Genomic DNA, 19,395 nt, shown 5'->3' with positions numbered 1-19,395 from the left:
AGTCCTTCCCAAAGCAAACTGTCTGCTGTCTCGCAGTCACTACACACGTATAACAATTTGTGATTACAGGATTCCTTTTGACAATCCCATGTTAATCTCAAAGCCAATAGTTTTGTTTCCAGAACTACTGATCAGATCAACTAGAGACTCCAATGACTCCAAGTTGCTGTGTGGGCTCAGCTTAGGTCTTAAATTGGAAGAGATGATAGCATAGAAGACAGGAAGGGAAACTCCTCCCAAAGGACCAAGATGTTACCCAGACCTCAAAGGGTATAAAAAAATCAGACAGATCATTAAAGATCTATAGAGTCAGATTATCTAACAGCAAATGACTATGCCTGTCAGAGCCATAAGAATGGAATAAGGAAGTCTCTGCTTGGGGCAATCAGATGGGATCTAAAAACAAATGTAGAACAGGACAATCTGAACATGTAGATATAGTCAGTGGGGCATCCAAATAAACTGCTTTTTCAGTTGAACATTTATGGACCAGAAAGACCAAACAGAAGCAGCATTAAAAGTCAAATATATTACTTCTAGAGAATACTGTTTCTGGACAATTTAGGCCAGTGATTCTCAAACAGGGTCACCGTGGGCTCCAGGAAACATTTGACAATCTTTGAAAACAATCTTGGTTGTCGTCGAATCTAGGAGGGTGGTGCTCCTGACATCTGCTGGGTCAAAGCCAAGGATGCTGCTAAACATTCTATGATACACAGGAGAGCCTCCTTCTACCAAGGATTATCTGGTCCAAAATACCAACAGTGATGGGGTTCAGAAACCCTGATTTGCGCTCCAAACAGTTCCCCTATAGCCAAGTGAATGTTTAAGGGTAAAATGAGCCCTTTCTTTAAATTTTTCCAACAACTCTGTTAATTATTCATTTGAAGTAAAGACCCAGCCTAAGTGTTTGGTCAATGACCTACTTCCACCTTGAATTTTGCAGATTCAGTAAGGGGGTAATTTTCAGGAAATGTGGGAGCGTCTATGGAACAAGAAGACCTGGAAAGACTAACTCAGTCTTTCCCTATTTTTTTAACTTTTTACTTTTTTTTTTTTTTTTTTTGTCTTTTTAGCTATTTCTTGGGCCGCTCCCTTGGCATATGGAGGTTCCCAGGCTAGGGGTCGAATTGGAGCTGCAGCCACCGGCCTACGCCAGAGCCACAGCAACGCGGGATCCAAGCAGCATCTGCAACCTACACCACAGCTCACGGCAACGCCGGATCGTTAACCCACTGAGCAAGGCCAGGGACCGAACTCCGCAACCTCATGGTTCCTAGTCGGATTCATTAACCACTGCGCCACGACGGGAACTCCCAACTTTTTACTTTTAAATATAGGGTAATTGAGGCAAATTGGGTTTGGTTCCTATATATTTAATATGTATCTCAATTCTACCCTTTGCTGTAGAGGAATTGACAGCAGAGTCTTCTGTATTCTGCTGTGGAAGAATCTTCTGTATCAGAAGAGTCTCCCTAAATGACTGGTGCACACCCAACAGACCTGGAAGAGTGGGGTGATGTTCAGAGAAGTCACTGAGCATAGAAGGATCAATGGGTGACATCATGGAGATCCAGAAAGGGTCCTAGTAGATCTCTCACCCCAGAGATCTCTCACTTCCTCACACGCTCATGGCAGGTGGACATCAGAGAAAGACGTGTCTGAGTTGGCGTGATTCCTCCAGATAGTGTCCAGGAAACAATGCACCTGCCCTTCCACATTCTGAAAAGTCTACATCCTTCAGTTGACAGACTAGCCCCACCTCCAATCTTTAATACTGGAGACAGTGCAGGATGCAGAGAAAAGTTCTCAGAAGAGTGAAGTCCCAGAGAAATGGTGTGCAAAGACATCCACCACAATCCCAGAGAGAGGAAAAAAAATCACCATGCTAACAATTTCCAAAAGAAATTTCACATTAGTTTTTAACAGCATGAGTCCAGGTTCTGTCCCAACCGGAGAATACACTGAAGTGGCTTTATTTGAAATTTGAAAGGATTTTTTTTTTCCAGTAAAATTTGAGTGTTTGGGTGTGAAGTGATCCCTTAATAATACAGAGACCTTTTCTTTTCACAGAACTTAAGCATCTTGAAGTATTGAAAAAAAGGAAAAGTAAAATATAAGAATAACACCAGCCTCCACTGGAAGCACAAGAATCTCACTGCCAGACACTCCTTGAAGCTTAGGGATGCATATCAGAAACTCCATGAGCCCTGTGGAATAAATATGCACATTTCGGTATATATACCTCTGTACAAATTTTCTGCAGAAAAATCTGTAGCTTTCATCAGAGTCTCAAAAGGTTTCCTGACCTCCAAACGTTTGCAGATGCCTAAAGCAGTGGTTACTTTACATGTGACATAAATTTAATGTGTCTATTTTAAGTTATCTATTTTTTCTCTTCTCTTTTCTGAGCAACATAATTGGGAGATTCCTCTCTGGGGAAGGCTGCTTGATGTCGAGAGGAGGAGCCCAGCGTGCCAGTCTCCAGCCATCTGCTACATTAAAGGAGGCCTCCTATGGCTGGAATCCAAAACACAAAATTAAAAGGGTTGCGTGCACCCAGAGTCATAAAACAAAGAGGCTTTCTAAAGCGAGGCTTGGAGGGAACGGTCATTTCTTCCTGACTAAAACAGCATCTGTTCCTCCTGATGGCAAACACCCTCCGAGTTAACTCAACTGACCTCCCTGGTTCTACATTCTCAGTTTTCATCCTCAGACCCAGAGTCTCAGATGAGCCAAACCACGTGTGTGCACCGCTGCAAATCCGGAGCAGCAGGTGAAAACCTGGAAGTGTTATGGAACTGGGGAAAGGGGAAAGAGACAGAAACTTCTTGTTCTCCAAGGTGTCCTTTAACTGGATAAAATCTTGGTCCTGAGAACGCCGAAGCTAGATTTCCTGGTGTGAACAGAGACTGTCTTGCTTATGACATGTGTGACCTTTGCACGATTTCTCAGCCAGTCTGTGTCTTGGTCTTCTCATCTGTAAAATATGGATAACAGTCGTTTCAACTTAATTATTGATTTGGAGTCAATGAATAGAGGCTAGTGAGGCATTTAGAACACTGCCTGGCACATAGTTAAGTGATATTGATTTGTTTTAAAAATACACATTTTCTCCAGCAACCTCTAAAATATTCTTAGCAGATTTGCTTGTTTTTTTAAAATGTGTTCATTTAGCAGACTCTCTTCTCTTCTTGCTTTAATAGGTCATCTCACTCACTTTCAGCCCTCTGATATTATCTGTATTAACGATTCCCAATTTTTTGTTTCCATCTTGGACTTGGCTACTGAACTCCAGGCCCTTAATCTACCCTCTTAACCTCTCCGCTGGACTGCAGTAGTTGTGGATTTTATCTGCCTGCCCTACTCTCCAATCTCCTTTCTCCTGCTTCCTTTGTGGTACCATTTTCTGTTTCAACCCAGATGCCTGACCTCAGAGATGGGGTTATTGTAGTTTCCCACCAGCCAGGCTGCTGCGATTGGTTCACAGATGGGCATATGACTCAGCAAAGTAACACCTATCACCTCTCACGTTGATGTATGGATGTTGAGAGAGAAAAGCCTTCCTTCTTACTGCCGTCCTTGCTAAGCTAAGGATGACTCAGGGGCTACCAAGGGCTATCTTGCCACCATGTAGAGGGAATCTACTTCATTTTCATGAAGCCGAAAGAGAGAAGCAGAGCTGCAATAGAGAAGAGAAGACAAAGCCCTGGCAATATCCCTTGATCTGGCCATGCCTGAAGCTCTAAAGACATTCTTTAGACTTTCCAATCACATTAGCCTATACATTCTGCTTTGGTTTAAGCTGGTTCTATGTCTACCACTTGTAACATCTGCCCTTGGCAGACTAACTGGATTTAGCAGGTGCACATGTGAACTCCTGATGTTGGTCATTCTTCCTCCCCAACCTGGTCCTTCTCCAATCTTCACCATATCAATGAATAGCAGCTCCATCCACACAGATGCTCGTACTTGGCAGTCATCTGTGATAGACTAGATTATTGTTCTAAATCTTCACCCCCTCCCTGTGGAAGGCGTACGCACTATACACCCTTGGCCATGTGACTTTGTGGTAACCGCCCCCAGAGAAAGTGCAGTATACTTCTTTGCCCCTTGGATGTCATCTTTGGCCATGTTGACTTTGGCAAGTAGACAGGATGTGAACATAAATCCGTAGATGTGCTTGGTGATTTGGTTTGGTCTTTTATGCTTTTGCCATCTACCATTAGACGAATAGACAATCCCTCCTCCCAGGTAGCCACCGGCCTGAGGAGGATGAAAATATACATAGAGCAGAGCAGACCCCAACCTATAGCTTGGAGCCTAGCTTGACAGACCTACAGCCGGAGCTCAGTTACCCAAGCTGATTCTCAGACCCATAAGTGGGAAAAATAATATTTGCTGTGGTAGGCAACTGCAATTCTGGGGTTGTTTGGTATCCTGCAACAGCCAACTAAAACACTTTGCCCATTCCTATTTCTCACTCTCATTTATTTATTCATGTGCTAACTCCCTCTGTCAATAATGTGACAGATATTTACTGAATGACTATTATGTACCAAGCATAGTTTGGGGCCCCAGGAAAAAGATATTAAATAAGATGGACAGAAATTCCAGCTCCTGTGGAATTAATTTGATCACTTTTAAAAATATGGAAAGGAAAATTTAGTATATCATGTGATCATGAGCACTTGGTAGAAAAAAAAAAAAAAAACCCTGGATGGGAGTTGGGGGAGAGGGTCATGGGAGGAGGAGAAGCAATGGCTGCTGTTTGGATGCAGAGTCAGGGTGAAATCAGGTTGTCCTTCCACTTCCCATCCAGCAGCAAGTCTGATCAGTTCTACCTTCAAGCCCATACCTTAAATCTATCTACTTCTCTCCACATCTACTGGCCCCAGCTGTCAGATCCACGGCCTGGTCACTATCATCTGCTTCCACCCAGCCTTGCTCCAATCTCTGATCACGCAACAGATAGAATATGTTGCAAATCTAAGTGAGGTTACAGTAACTCTTCAAGCAGATAGAATATGTTGTAAATCTAAGTGAGGTTACAGTAACTCTTCAAGCAAAGCTCAGCAAGGTCCTTCCATGCAATTTGGATAAAACCCAGGCCCCCCACCATGCTCCGCCCTGAGTGATACGGTCCCTGACACTGCCAATGCTCCCGCATGTCCCTTGCCCACACTGGCCTCCTTTCTGTTCTCCATATGCCACAAGCCACTTCCCACCTTAGGGCTGTGTTCCTGTGGTTCCCTCTGCTTGTTCCCGCCCTCCACCTTGGTCACCTCCAAAAGGCCTTGCCCATCACTTCGCACTTGTCTCACTCCTTCTCATCAACCTGAGTCTCAGCTTAAAGGTCGCTTCCTTACAAAAGCTTCCTCTGCCACGCTCCTCCACTGGCCTCGCCACCCCGCACACACTGCATTTCCAAAGCATCCAGCTCCTTCCCCCATGAGACGCTCTTCTTACATGTCAGGACTTGATCAAAGTTGATGTTCCCCCGTGAAATTAAGCTCCTCTTCACAACTGAATCCTCAACATTTAGATCAGGGCCTGGAGGGCTGCAGGCCCTCAATAAAGAGGCGTTGGGATTTTCTGCTTTAGTTTTTGGTTTGGTTTGCTCTTCATTTTACACCTAACTTTTAAAAATTTCCTAGCCAAATTTTAATATGTAATAGGACCTCACTCCCTTATCTCCCAAGCAAAAAAATCAGCCCTTCCACTTAGCATTCATTCGTTCCCTTATTCAATCAATTTAAATATTTACATAGTACCTACTATGTCCCAGGCACAGGGCCAAGTACTGGGAATACAAAGGGGAGTGGTATTTTCTCTGCTCTGGTGAATCTCACAGTCTCCAGGGGGGATATTTTGTTGTCTTCTATTTTCAAGATCCTTGAACGCTTGATGGAAAAATCAGAAACCAGAAAATCAAAATCCATCCTTTTAAAGCTGAAAGACCAAATATTTACAGTGGAGGAAATGTTTCCTACCTTTGAGGATCTCTTGTTTTGTTTAAAAAAAAAAAAAAAAAAAGCCCCTGCAAATCATAGCCCATTCAATCAGAAAACGGTAACACAAAGACCTTTTTCTGAAATGGAGTTTTTAGCACTAAAGGGTTAAACTATTCAGTTTGATCGTTTGAAAGACTATTAGAGGCATAGTTGCATTCCTCTAAACTACATCTCCTGAAATGTTTTATTGCTAAGTATGGATTTTTTTTTTTTTTTTTTTTTTTGGCTGCCCCATAGCATATGGAGTTCCCAGGTGAGGGATAAGATTCTAGCTGTAGTTGTGACCTAAGCCACAGTTGTAGCAATGCTGGATGCTTAAGCCACTATGCAGCGCCTGGGATCAAATCTGTGTCCCAGTGTTCCCGAGACCCTGCCAATCCTGTGGTGCTACAGCAGGATCTCTAGGACAGTTTTTTTTTTTTTTTAATAGCTTTCTAGATTTTACTAAAATATTGCATGCTTATTAGAAAATGTTAAATTACAGAGGAGGAGTTCCCGTCGTGGCGCAGTGGTTAACAAATCCGACTAGGAACCATGAGGTTGCAGGTTCGGTCCCTGCCCTTGCTCAGTGGGTTAAGGATCCGGCGTTGCCGTGAGCTGTGGTGTAGGTTGCAGACGCGGCTCGGATGCTGCGTTGCTGTGGCTCTGGTGTAGGCTGGTGGCTACAGCTCCGATTTGACCCCTAGCCTGGGAACCTCCACATGCCGTGGGAGCGGCCCAAAGAAATAGCAAAAAGACAATAAATAAATAAATAAATAAATAAATAAATAAATTACAGAGGAAAGGTTAAAAAAAAAAAAAGTAAAAGTTACTTGAAATCACACAAACAGAAACAATTGAAGTTAATAGGTTGATGGAACATTTCTTCCTGTGAATAGTAATAGCTAATGTTGATCAAACACCTACTTTATGATATAATTTATAAATTTCATTAAAAATGAAATATACCAGAGTTCCCATCGTGCCTCAATGGTTAACAAATCTGACAAGCATCCGTGAGTTTGTGGGTTCAATCCCTGGCCTTCCTCAATGGGTTGAGGATCCGGTGTTGCCATGAGCCGTGGTGTAGGTCACAGATGTGGCTCAGATTCCACGTTGCTGTGGCTGTGGTGTAGGCTGGCAGCTGTATCTCCAATCTGAGCCCTAGCCTTGGAACCTCCTTGTGCCATGCGTGTAGCCATAAAAAAGCAAAAAAATATAGATATGTATATATATGTGTGTGTGTATATATATATATATATATATCACAGAACATTTATCACAGAAAATATACAGTGTAGTTACTATTACTCTCATCATCATCCTACTTTTTCTAAGTGAAGAAACTAAGCCACGAGTCATTGAGGAACAAGCCGTTGTGAATGCGTATAGTTCTACAGCCTCCTTGGGGTTCCCGCTCCTGGAAATGTTTCTAACTTCGCCTTGGAGGGTGTCCTTTTTCAGGAACTAAGGCTTGCAAAATCCTTTGCTAATCACTGACAGGGATAACAATTTGGTTGAAATATTTGGTACCTAGGCCCCCTTCCTCCCTCTGCACATTTTGTAAAATCTTGCATTCTCTGCTTCCCACAACCCTGTCCCTTCTAACTTCTGTACCACCAGCCTCTCCCATCACTAAGCTGGTCTCTTTGCAGTCCCGCTCCTCCCACGGCGTTGCCATCAACACACCTGTGCTTTCACAGGAAACGGCCCCTCCCTTGGCCTGTCCTATCTTTCCTTCCCAGGCCAACTTAAGTGCCTCCTCCCTGGTCCCCCCCTGATCTTTATGTATTCTTGGCACCGAGTGAGAGGTGCCTGAGGAGGACAGATGCAACACAGAGGTGGTGGGAAGGGCTTCACACCCACTTTATAATTAAGGATAAGGAGACTCAGAGAAGCGAAGTCGATTCCTAAGTTGATACAGGCTGTAAGCAGCAGGACTAGAATTCAAAACCAGGTAAGTCTGATGCCCAAACTCCCGCTCGAACCCCTATGCACACTGCCTGCTGTCTTGACTCACTCTCAGCAAGAAAGCCGCAGCTCTTGCTTCCCAGCAAACTGTTCTTGCGAATCCTATGATCATAATCAGGGAACACATTACTCTGTGGACTGGGCAGGAAAACCATCTCCGTTACTCTATCAAAGAATGAATGAATAAGTGAATGAGTGAATAATTAAATGTGTTGATGGATACCATTGCAATTTCTAAACCGAATGGGTGTGATCTGGCGATGGTAAAGTCACCCAGAGCAAGTAGGCCATAAAACTGTGTTTATTCTAACAGTCAGGTAAGGGCCCTGAGCAAGCTCCAAAGGCCCTGAGTGAATGGAGTTACTGTTCCAACATGTTTATCTTGAAGTGTAGTGAAACCTATTAATTCTATTTGTATAATGACTAATGCCTCTGTGGATGTATCATTTACAATATGGTGGCATTACTAATGTGCCACATTAAAGGTGATTTGACCTGATGAATCAAATCAGTTAAGCTCCTCTAAGTCAACTCTGGCTACCCGAGAGTCAGGTGGCATAATGCTCCCATTGCAGAGAGGCGCTGTGCTGAGTAGTCCAGGGGTTGATCTCATCTGTGTTGCTTCCACAAACCTGTTTTGGTAAGAGCGCTATCGCACTATGTGCCAAAAACCAGGGTTGAAACATTTTTAAAAACGAGAAAAGTCAACAACATGGCCTGCCTTGACTACGACATCGATGGAGCAGGGGGGTGGTGGGGGCCGGGGTTGGGGTGGAGGGTTGCCAGGCTATTCTCCCAAAATCGAGATATCTGAGCTCCAGTGTGGTCCTGGGTCTGATGTGTCTGGGGTCTGAGCAAAAACCATCTGGGAGTGCTTCTGGTTTTAAGGACCAGAGGTAAGAAGTCTCTTTGTCATATTGGTTAAAGTATTTATTGTATTTGCTAATGACTGCTGGGTGAATGTATATTACATGCTAGGCCCTGTAATGGCAAGGAAATGGCCCCATATAGTCCTCTATTTATTCATGAAAAATAAAGGCCACTCAGAGATAAAACCATCAGTGGAAAAGTTGGTTCTCTCCTTGGCTCTCCCTCCCATCTCTTCCTTCAGTCAGTTGTCTATTCTGATCTCTGCCTTCATGATAAAAACCTCTTTTCTGACTCATTCATTCACTCAACAAACATTTGTGGAGGGCCTGCTTTATGCTTGGCCTGGGTCCACATGCTGAGAAGGCCTTAGAGCGCAAAACCAGGCAGGGCCCCTGCTCACATGCAACGCAATCAAGCCAGGAAAACAAACATAAATGGCTTCCTCTCTAGTCCGCCCAGCCAGCATGGACTCAAAACACCCCTTACTTCTTCTGATCAGCACTGCCTAAGCAGAACTTTTAAACTGCAAACTTATTTTCCTCCCCCTACGCGTCTTATCATCCCATGGCTGGAATTCATTTCTGAGGTCTCTAACCAACCTCAGGGACACAGATACTCTCACACCTTGCTTGTTTGTTTCGTTTTGGCAACATTGACAAAACCACAAGCAAATCAGACCAACAAGAGGCACCAGATACCCAGGCATCCTTGTCTTCGCTGATTCCAGAAAGGCTTAGTACCTGGGATGCTGGTGATCACTACTGACTCAAACAGGCCATGCCTTCACCTGGCTGTGGGGTCACCTTAAGGACCCCAACATTTCTGGAACTACTAGGATGCTGTGATCGATTTCAGTAGCAGGTTAGCGTGCCCTAACCATGTGAGCATACTGGGGAAAAAAAGATGCTAGACACAGTGATTTGTGCTGAGTGGGTCCTAGCTGCTGCCTCTAGAGACTCCTAATAGGCTTAAGGAGGAAACGGAGGGGTCTTTTTTTTTTTTTTTTTCCATGCTCAGCCCTCAATGAAGACAAACACACAGACAGAAACCGATGCCACATTTTCACCCTTGGATTGTTCTTACTCCTTGAAATTGAAAGGAGGGATGGACGTGAGTGACCAATGGTAAAGGAAGTGCAGCCAAGGCCGTTGGGCAGTGCAGTGTCACAAAGGATGTGGTTTCCTCAGCCATAAAGTCACTCTGGTCCCAGGGCTACTGAGGCTGGGTTGTCCACAGGCCTCTAGAACAATCACTCAGGGCACGGCTGGGGATTTCACCAGCCCGAGAATGAGACCTCCTCTGTTCTCAGTTTTTCAGAATCCCTGGTAATGAGACTTCTCAAGAGAAACTCTCCACCACCAAAAATGAATTTTACTGGGTAGAATTTCATGCCAGTCCTCTTCAAAAAGTATGGGCTTCTCTCGTGCCCAGCTCATTTGCAACGTGGGACATCAGACCTCAGCTAGGCAACTGTCGCCAGGGCTATAAGGCTGCTTCCACTCAAGCCACATGGCACAAGTCACAACAACTTCTCCAGGAATGAAGTGACTTGAGCCACTTTCCCCAAGGTTGCCATGGGCATGCAGAGCCCCCTGGGCCCTTGGACTCCCCCAGTGCCAGCCCAGCACACAAAGTGAGGGCCAGGATCTGCTCAGTATGGACAGCTACCTCCACACAAGGCATTCATTGATCCATTTATCCATCCAAGCACTCATCACACTTTCACTGAGAGCCTATCCTGCCACAGGCTTTGTGACAGGTGCCAGACACAGTGGGCAAAACCAGACCAGTTCCTGCCCACACGGATTGTATGCCCTCCTAGGAGAGACAGGTAATAATCAAATAACCAGGCTACACAAAAAGGAACACGGGCCCATAAGCCCATAGAACCAGGGGACAGACAAGGCTGCTCTGAAAAAGGGGTGCTGGAGCTGAGATATAAAGGACAAATAGGAGGTAATTAAGTGGGGTCAAGTGTGGGTGGGGATGAGTGTGGGGCGAGCCTTCCAGGCCGAGGAGGGAACCAGGTGTGTGTAGACCCCAAAGATGGGAGGGATGTGGGGGTGACAGTGAGAAACAGAGACCAGCGATGGACAGAGAGAGCCAGGGGGCTGGGCTTGGGGACGTGAGCAGCACAAGCCAGGGCTCTGCAGGCCATGGCTTGTGGTTGGCATTATCCTAATGTGGACCGCATGTCAGAGCTGGGCCTCAGTCGCCTCCCTGGTGGCCTCAGAGGAGAGACAGGGACAATGGAGGAAGGAGACAGGAAGAGAGTATTCCTCATGAGACAAGCTCTCCATCAACATTTCAGGACTCTGACTTCTGTCTCACCTGTGACTTCCACCCCAGGGCAGCCCAGGAGCACTTGGCCACACCAGATCCACCCTGGCTGGTACGCCTGGGATGTCGTACTGCCTTCCTATTGGGCTGTGGGCCTGTAAGGGGACAGACCAGGATCTCACCCACCTGCACACCTGCTGTTGGGAAGGGCAGGAGTGAGATGGAACATCAGAGGAGCTGGTATGTCTGGGGCAAAGAGGCCCCACGGAAGACGAAGCCTCACAAACTGCTGTCACCCTTCCAGGAGGTGGGGGCAGTGGGGACTCCTCCATGACTCCCAGATGACAAGACATCCAAGAGTAGACCCATCTCTTGGCACCTGTGTGTGTGTGTGTGTGTGTGTAGGGGGGTCCTGTCCTCTCAAGCAACCTAGGAAGGCACTAATTCTGGCTGGTCGGTCAGGAGTCACCAGACTGGTTCAGGGCTGTAGAGTGAATTTGGTGGACGTCTCTCGGGTGAAGGCATTGGAAAGAGTGCTTTGCTCCCTTGTGGACAGGGAGGAAAATTCTTGCCGCAGTGGACAACAGGAGAGAGGAAGGTCCCCTCCGTGATGGCCCTGTCCCCAAAAAGAAAAGTAATCCTTTCTTCCCCCTTTCCCTGTAGCCAGGACCTGGGGACCGGAGGCAGGATGAGGCCAGGTCTCCCCCGCCCTCTCTGGCCTGGGGAGGGGACTCGGGTGGTGCCCGCCCGCCACTGGCACACAGCTTACCTGGAGGTCTGAGCTCTCCCTTCCCTTCGTGGGGTCGAGTCCTTGCTGGGGGAAGAGCTCTGGGCACTTTACACAGGGATGTCTTTCTGGCAAGAGGACCCTTCACCTGTTCAAAGGGTGTGTGATCTCCCAGAGGCTAAGAACTCTTCTCCTTAAAAAAGGGAGTCTTTATATTTTATTTCCTCTTCCAGAATCCCTGACAACCGTGGTCTCCTTTGGGTCCAATCATCTCAGTGGCCCACCGAGGAGAGCCTGCGCCCCCTGAATCCGTGAATGAAGGTGACACCCGAGGAAGCTTCCTGTGGGGCTGGAGGCTGGTCTCCCTGGGAGCTATTGCTCCTTTGAAGCGGAATTCCCAGAGAGGCGCCTTCTACGCCAGGCCGGGCCCTCTGCCGGTGCTGCTCTTCAGGCCAAACAGCTTGGAGATTCCAGCGCCAGGACAGCCCCCTCAGACACCCACAGCCCCTCTGCGTGCCCAGGCGGCCCTCTGCCTCTGATGGGAGGCTGGCCACCCAGGAAGATGGAGAGAGAGGGGGGCAAGTCAGGATGGAAGTGGGGCCTCAGGGGTCTTGACAGAGTCCTTCCTGGTGCTTGAGGCCTGGGGGACTGTCAAGCTTGGCCTGAGGCAAAGGAAGTGAAATGGTGGCGTGAAGCATCCTCCGGAGGAGAACCTGTGAGGGGAGGGAGGCCTGGGGGGGGGGGGGCTGGGCAGCTCAGAGGAGGCAGGAGGTCGGGTGGGGGCAGGAAGGGGGAAGGCAGGGTCCGGCAGGGGGAAGGCGTGGGCTCCCTCTGTGACGGGGAGGGGATGGCCGGCAGAGCGCGAATCCCCGAGGCTTTGAGTGGGGAACTCTTCAGGTGCAAGAGGGAGAGGGTCTGGGAGGCTGAGTCCATGGCAAAGGCCTGCGTTTCCTGAGGAAGGAAGAAGGCCCAGGAGTCCGGACGGGGAGCACGCGGCCTTGAACCAGACACCAGACGGTCTGGCATTTCGGATTCCTGTCCTGTTAAAAGGACAGAAGATTAAAATTAGACCACCAGGGGTGTGTATATATATATATATAATTTTTTTTAACCATATTCACTTCAAATCTTCATCTTAATTGCTCATTTCTTTTTTCTTTCTTTTTTTTTTTTTAAAGTATATTGAAGTAGAGTTGATTTGTAATGTTGTGTTCTCCCTGTTTTTTCCTTAGCAGGCCCTTGAAGTGTCCCCTCATAGTTTCTCTTTCAGGGGACTGAACAGTTAGTCAGAAGAGGCATCTAGCCTAGGAGGAATCCTTTCGTCTCGAATCCTTTCGTTCACTGTCCACTGTTCCCAATAAGATATTCAGAGGCTGTGCGTTGGGGGGGGGCACAGTGGTGCTGGCGGTTGTGTATGTCTCCATAAGGAGCAGTTCTTTGCCCGCTCTCACCCCGTCCACTTCTCTCCATCGTCCCTGCTGCCCCGCTGGCTCACAGCACCGTTTTCTCTGTCCAGAGGGTCTACCAAGGGGTTCCCTCCCTGAGCCTCTTGCCCTGTCCACTCTGTCCTCTCAGATCGCAGCATCATGTCCTTCCTTCCTGACCCCCAGACTCGAGGGGTTCCTTCGTTCTAGGTTCCCATACAACTGGATTCATCTTTCAGAGCACGTGTGAGCCTTTGCTATTATATCCTCAGGATGCTGATTGAAGGTCATGCCTCTCGTTAGTCCAGAAGCTCCATGCAGTCAGACACACCTGTTGATGCTCCCCTGGACACTCCCACTGGGCCATAGCAGGTGTCCCCCCTCCCCTGGGACTCATGGCCATTAATGGGAGGGAAATAAAGGCTCTGGAAATTCACAGAGGGGTCTAAGGCCTTTTTCTGTGGGGTGACTTTTTAAATATTTCAGAGTAGTTCACATGATTCCTACCCCATTCCTCATGACAACATCAATAAGCATCTGATGAGAGTTCTGGCCTTTGCCTCAGAAATATCATTAAAACGGTGGAAGCTCTCAAGGGAGGCAGACTTAAGGGGACCAAAGACTTCCCCCCTCACACCAGCTTTTCAACAGGTCCAGGTGATGTTGTGGAATCAAGAGAGACATGTGCTCTGTTCCTCAAGCTCAGGCAGTGGTGATCCTGGAGTTTTGATGGTGCCTGGTTGGGGAGGTGGCCCCCTTAGCGAGAAAACCACCAGATCATGAGAAGCCACGAGCAGAGCCTTCTCAGCCACCCGGTTCCCAGGACTGACGGTCCCCGGTGAATGAGCAGAGGTTTCCAGTCCGGTTCACCTGGAACCAAAATGTGAAGAATTAGAGGGTCATAAGGGGAAACACAGAAGCTTTTCTGGGGTCTCTGGGAGGAAGGGAAGAAGGGAAGAGCTGCCGTGCAGAGTTCCCAGCCAGCGAGATGGGTCAGGTCATAAGGAAGCCCTTCCTTCCCAGCTGGCTGAGACCCAGATCTGCTCCCCAGGGGGAGCCGGCTCTGCCCCTGGCCTCCCTGCATGCCAGCTCCACAGGAAGAAAAAGCAGGGGGTTGTCCCTGCCTCCAGGCCACACCCACTGCTCCTCTGCCCTGAAGCTGGCTGGCATTTGCTGCCCTCAGCGGGGGAACGGATCCTGGAGCTGCCTGCACTCCAGGTCCTGCAAAGCTCAATCACCGTCCACCAAAGATCCCACAGAAGAGTCCAAAGCAAACCTTCTCTCTGGTCCTTGAAAGTGCACTCCAGCCTAGCTGAATGCCCCAAGGTGGGCGCGGAGGCTCAGCCCCTTAGATTTATTTACCCTCAGGTTTGCTGATGTACATTTCCTTAACCATCTTTAGCGGGTTTTTTAAAAATTCAAAATGAATGTGTCTTCATCTCGGAGAAGTCAAGCAGTACATAATAAAGTACAAATGTCCTCTGCAAAGAAGTTCATTGCAGCACAGAGAGTGACTCACAGACTGAAAATCTTATGGTTTCCAAGTCAGACAGGATGGGGGGTTGGGCGATGCACTGAGGGTTTGGGATGGAAATGCCTTAAAATTTGTTTGTGATGATTGTTGTACACCTATAAATGAAATAAAAGTCATTAAGTCCTTTTAAACAAGTACAAATCTCCTGCATTCTCCTTACCTCCCCCATCAAATTTACAAGCACCAAGAGTCCTGGGTCTTTTTTTCCAGACCTTGTCTCTAGGCATATACGAACAGAAGGGATTCCACTCTGTTTAATATTTTGCAATTTATTTTTTCTACTTAGTATGTATTAGAAACTTTTCATGCCACGCTCGTCCATATCCTAAATGCCCTCAATACTTCAAACGGCTCCCATAAATGGATTTTGCATGGTCTCCCTCGCTCTCTCCTGCGATTCCAAACATGGTGTAGTGAGCATCCTCACTTCTTTGCCCCTGGGGATGGGCACTGGGCTGTTTCCGATTCCTTTCCGTTCCTGGCCTGCCGCCGTCAGCAGGTTTATGCCTCTGCCTCTGCGCATGCGTGCGCTTGTTTCTCGACGAGACGGACTTCTTGACTGAAAGGCTGGGCGGAAGGGTAGGTGCATCTTTTAGTTTTGAAAGACTGCCAGATTGTGCTCTCAGAAGGCGGTGCGAGTTTTCAGTTCTCCTGGCAGGGTGTGAATTATTCCGTTGTGCGTTAAAGTCCTCCTTGGCTTTATCGAAGGAGGTACCAAGACACAGCTACACAGACCCCATTCCGGCACTTGCCATGGGATGTATGCTCAGCACAGTATGGGCAACATCACCGGGCACCTGCCAGAGAGTCCCACCTGAGGCTGCACACGAGTAATGAGAAGGCCTAAGGAAACTTCTAAGAAACCCTGACAGACAGATATAGGCATCTGGACAGATAGACACTGGGGGAGACCCCTGTCCTCTCTCTTATCCAAAGAGTTACCTTTTTAATTAATTAATTAATTTATTTATTTATCTTTTTGCTATTTCTAGGGCGGCTCCCGCAGCATATGGAGGTTCCCAGGCTAGGGGTTGAATAGGAGCTGTAGCCACTGGCCTACGCCAAAGCCACAGCAACGCGGGATCCGAGCCGCGTCTGCAACCTACACCACAGCTCACGGCAACGCCGGATCGTTAACCCACTGAGCAAGGGCAGGGACCGAACCCGCAACCTCATGGTTCCTAGTCGGATTTGTTAACCACTGCACCATGACGGGAACTCCTACCTTTTTTTTTTTTTAAACTAGATGTTCTGTATTCCCTCTCCAAGACACACACACACACACACACACAATCATTTTCACCAGTTTCCTCTGCCCTGGGCTCCATCAATTATCTAGATAAACGATCCAAGGCTCACTGAAGATTCCCTTACACCCCTGCCTGGTTCAGCAGGTGGACAAGTGTGTAGCAAGCCTGCAATGCCGTGTGACTGTCAGGTTCTGGAAAGAAATGACATCTTGATTTGTTAGATCTTAGCTGACTTGTGAACCATTATGACTTTAAGATCCTCCACTGCTCTGTCTACTCAGGCTACCCCTCTTTGTACGATGCAGTTCTGCTGTGGTAACATTGGGCATTTGAGCCACATCACCAGAAATGATTAGAAAAAGAAGTGACAGCGTTCCCATCGTGGCTCAGTGGTTAATGAATCTGACTAGTAACCATGAGGACACGGGTTCAATCCCTGGCCTTGCTCAGTGGGTTAAGGATCTGGTGTTGCCGTGAGCTGTGGTGTAGGTTGCAGACACGGCTTGGATCCCGAGTGGCTGTGGCTATAGTGTAGGCCAGCAGCTATAGCTCTGATTCGACCCCTGGCCTGGGAACCTCCATATCCCCATATGCCACAGATGCAGCCCTTAAATGACAAGAAATGAGAAAAAAAAAAAAAAAAAAAGAGAGAGAGAGAGAAGAAAAAAAAAAAAAAAAAGAGAGAAATGAGGTATAAGCCCAAACTGGGCCTGTAGCCATAAGCTTGGATTAGTTACTGTCAGACAAGGCAGCCTTGAAAATAGCAACTCATCACACACAATAGTTAACACGGATTCAGTAACCACTCCAAATGCACTTAACATGTTTTAGATTATATGCATATACAACTTAATTTAACTCTCTCAGCAATCTTATGTGGTATGAATTATTTCCTGAGTCTGATCTGAGTGAAGCAGGCAGTCTCATTCCTCAGCTCGCCCTGCCAAATACTCTTGTTTACACATCACGTCTCTTATTTTATCAATCATTCCAAGTTCCAAACACATCATCTCGTTCGATGTCCAAAAAAAAGCAATGCCAGGAGTCTGCGTGGTAGACAGGTATGAATGGGCTTATCTGACAGGTGGGGAAGCTGAGGTCCAGAGATGCACCCGAAGAAATCCATGAAGCAAGTCCTTTGGGGTTGTTCACATGACACCCCAGTTGAGTGTCTGTTTTTAGGTCCCAGGTATTTCCTCAAAGTACAGGGTTTTCTCAGGACGTGAGGCCCTGGGTGGTCATCCCCAGTGGCCCCCTGCCAGGTGACAGGATCTGTACACAAGCCTGGTCCTTGCCAGCCTGCTAGTCCTCGGGCAATTATTTTCAGAAGCCATTGACATCTCTGTTGGCTAGAAAGCCTGGTTCTCACTCGCTGCCCAGGAACTGAACTGCTCATTGGTCCATGGGTTTATGAGTGTCAGCTGCTTTTTCTCATTACCACTTTCAATTAACTCATTGTTCTGGGCCCAAAGCTAACAGGCACCCCTTGGGATTCATTTACATTAATGTGGGGGCCCCGGTTTCTTTCTCTCTCTTTTTTTTTTTTTAGAAGAATGGTTCAGGTTTTGTGACACGAACGATTAGAAATATCAGTGTTAGAGCCTCTGGTTGTGGGCCCAGGACAGAAGGGACACATGGGTCCCACAGAGCCACTGTCAGAATGTGGAGCCCTGGCCACCGAGACAAGGTGAGCCCATCCTTCAGACGCCAGATCTGTGCTCCTGGTTGGAGGCAGCTGAGGCTGCAGGACAAAGGTGCAGGCGAGTGAGCAGACGGAGTGCGATGGGGCTGGCTGAACAAGCCCCCGCCGTCCTGGGAGGACCCACGGCCTGAGAGCTGCATTTCCAGTCCTCCGTTATGGAAGGAAGAGGTCAGGAAGAGAACTAAAATGCATGAAACATCTGCTGAGGGTGACTGCCCTCATGTCACATAATCCCTGTGTGAATGTGTCCAATAAGAACTAAACAAAGAAGGTACGTATATGTATGACTGGATCACTGCGCTGTACAGCAGAAATTGATGCAACAGTGCAAATCAACTACGATAAAAAACAATTTTTAAGACAAAAAGAAAAAAAGAACTATATTTCACTTTTATGGGTGAGGAAACTAAGCCACAGAGAGGACAGTCCTGAGCAGAGTCACATACGCCAGGGATGGAAGGATTCAGACAGACCTCAGGCAGCACAGATGCCCACGGGAAAGCCGAGTCGAGGCACAGGACTGGGTGCCACTGAGGGAACGTTCCTAAAAGTCCCATTTGAAAGGCTCCCTGGGACGACCCACTTGCTTATCACGGATTTCTTTGGGAGACACTTTCTCCTTATGGCCTGGAGGTAGCCCAAGGGTGCTGACTTGAAAACCAGCGTCTTTTCTGGGTGTATTTCTTCTTAGGTTTAAACAAACAAACATAAGGCTTCTGCTCACCTCCCCCCACCCCCTGCAATCAAGGTGTTTATGGGATGGCTGGTGGACGTGGGCGCAGATGAAAACTCCCACCACAGCTTCTGCTGCTGCTACGTGACAGGAGTTTGCAGATGGAGGCGACCCCTGAGAAGGAGACCCAGACGACTGCCGCCCCCACTCCCACCGCCCTGGAGCAGGAGGCAGAGGGAGGAGGCCGGCCAGGCCCAGACTCTTGATTGTCACTCTGCTTTACCAGAGTGGGCTATCTAAGCAGAGCCTAGACTGGGCTTTTGAGCTGCCATCAACCCCAGGACCCAGGGCAAGCCCTTCCTCACCAGGCAGAACCTCAGGTTCTCTACCTGCAAAAGGAAGGAAGTGGCTGAGCTGCTCTCTGCGCCCAAGTCCTCTGCTTTGCGTCAGCCCAAGTCCTCTGCTTTGCGTCAAAGACCTGGGACTGTCGTTACCCCGGAAGCTGAGACAATTGCCTCCCCTATTATTTTTTCACACCCAAACACTTTGATGGTAAACAGAATTTCTCCTGATTCTCTTCAGTTGCAAATTCATTTAATTACCTCCGTCTTTGATCAAGGCCACCGGGTCTTCAATGGATCTGAATGTAGTGATGGACCAAATGAATCCAAGAAGAGACAGGCTAGCTCTTCCCGCCGCCCCCCGCCCCAGACATCCAGCAGCCCTCACTCCCTGAGGAGGGTATAGAAAATTTGCAGGACTTTGCAGGCTACCTTTTGTTTCTCCTCGGAAGGGTGTTCACGTGTCTGAGCCAAAGGAGATGGGGCGTGAAGAAGCTGAAAGATCCAACCGGGAGGAAAGGCCGGAAGTTTACAGGGAAGATGGCTAAGCCTTGCCAGTGGGGTGAAAAAGTCAGACATCTGGTTGCTGGTTGTGTTTCCTGCTGAAATTCAGGGCAAAAGGTCCCCTAC

At 47.7% G+C, this 19,395-nt stretch overlaps 1 long non-coding RNA gene across 1 annotated transcript; it reads right to left on the bottom strand.

Annotated features, from left to right (window-relative positions):
- Window positions 1–1,363: 1,363 nt before the first annotated feature.
- On the bottom strand, window positions 1,364–12,640 carry LOC146405763 (uncharacterized). The gene is made up of 2 exons (XR_014838826.1): window positions 11,884–12,640; window positions 1,364–2,980 (listed from the first exon to the last, which is right to left on the bottom strand). It is a non-coding gene; the product is annotated as an uncharacterized LOC146405763 (long non-coding RNA).
- Window positions 12,641–19,395: the final 6,755 nt, after the last annotated feature.

This window comes from Sus scrofa, chromosome 2 (genome assembly GCF_054392235.1).
Source record: "Sus scrofa isolate SSC_HxYL_T2T_F1_AM1 chromosome 2, Sscrofa_HxYL_maternal_Yorkshire_Landrace_v2.0, whole genome shotgun sequence".
Classification (NCBI taxonomy): domain Eukaryota; kingdom Metazoa; phylum Chordata; class Mammalia; order Artiodactyla; family Suidae; genus Sus; species Sus scrofa.
Note: the sequence above shows the minus strand (reverse complement) of the source record. Positions and strands in the feature narration are given on the sequence as shown.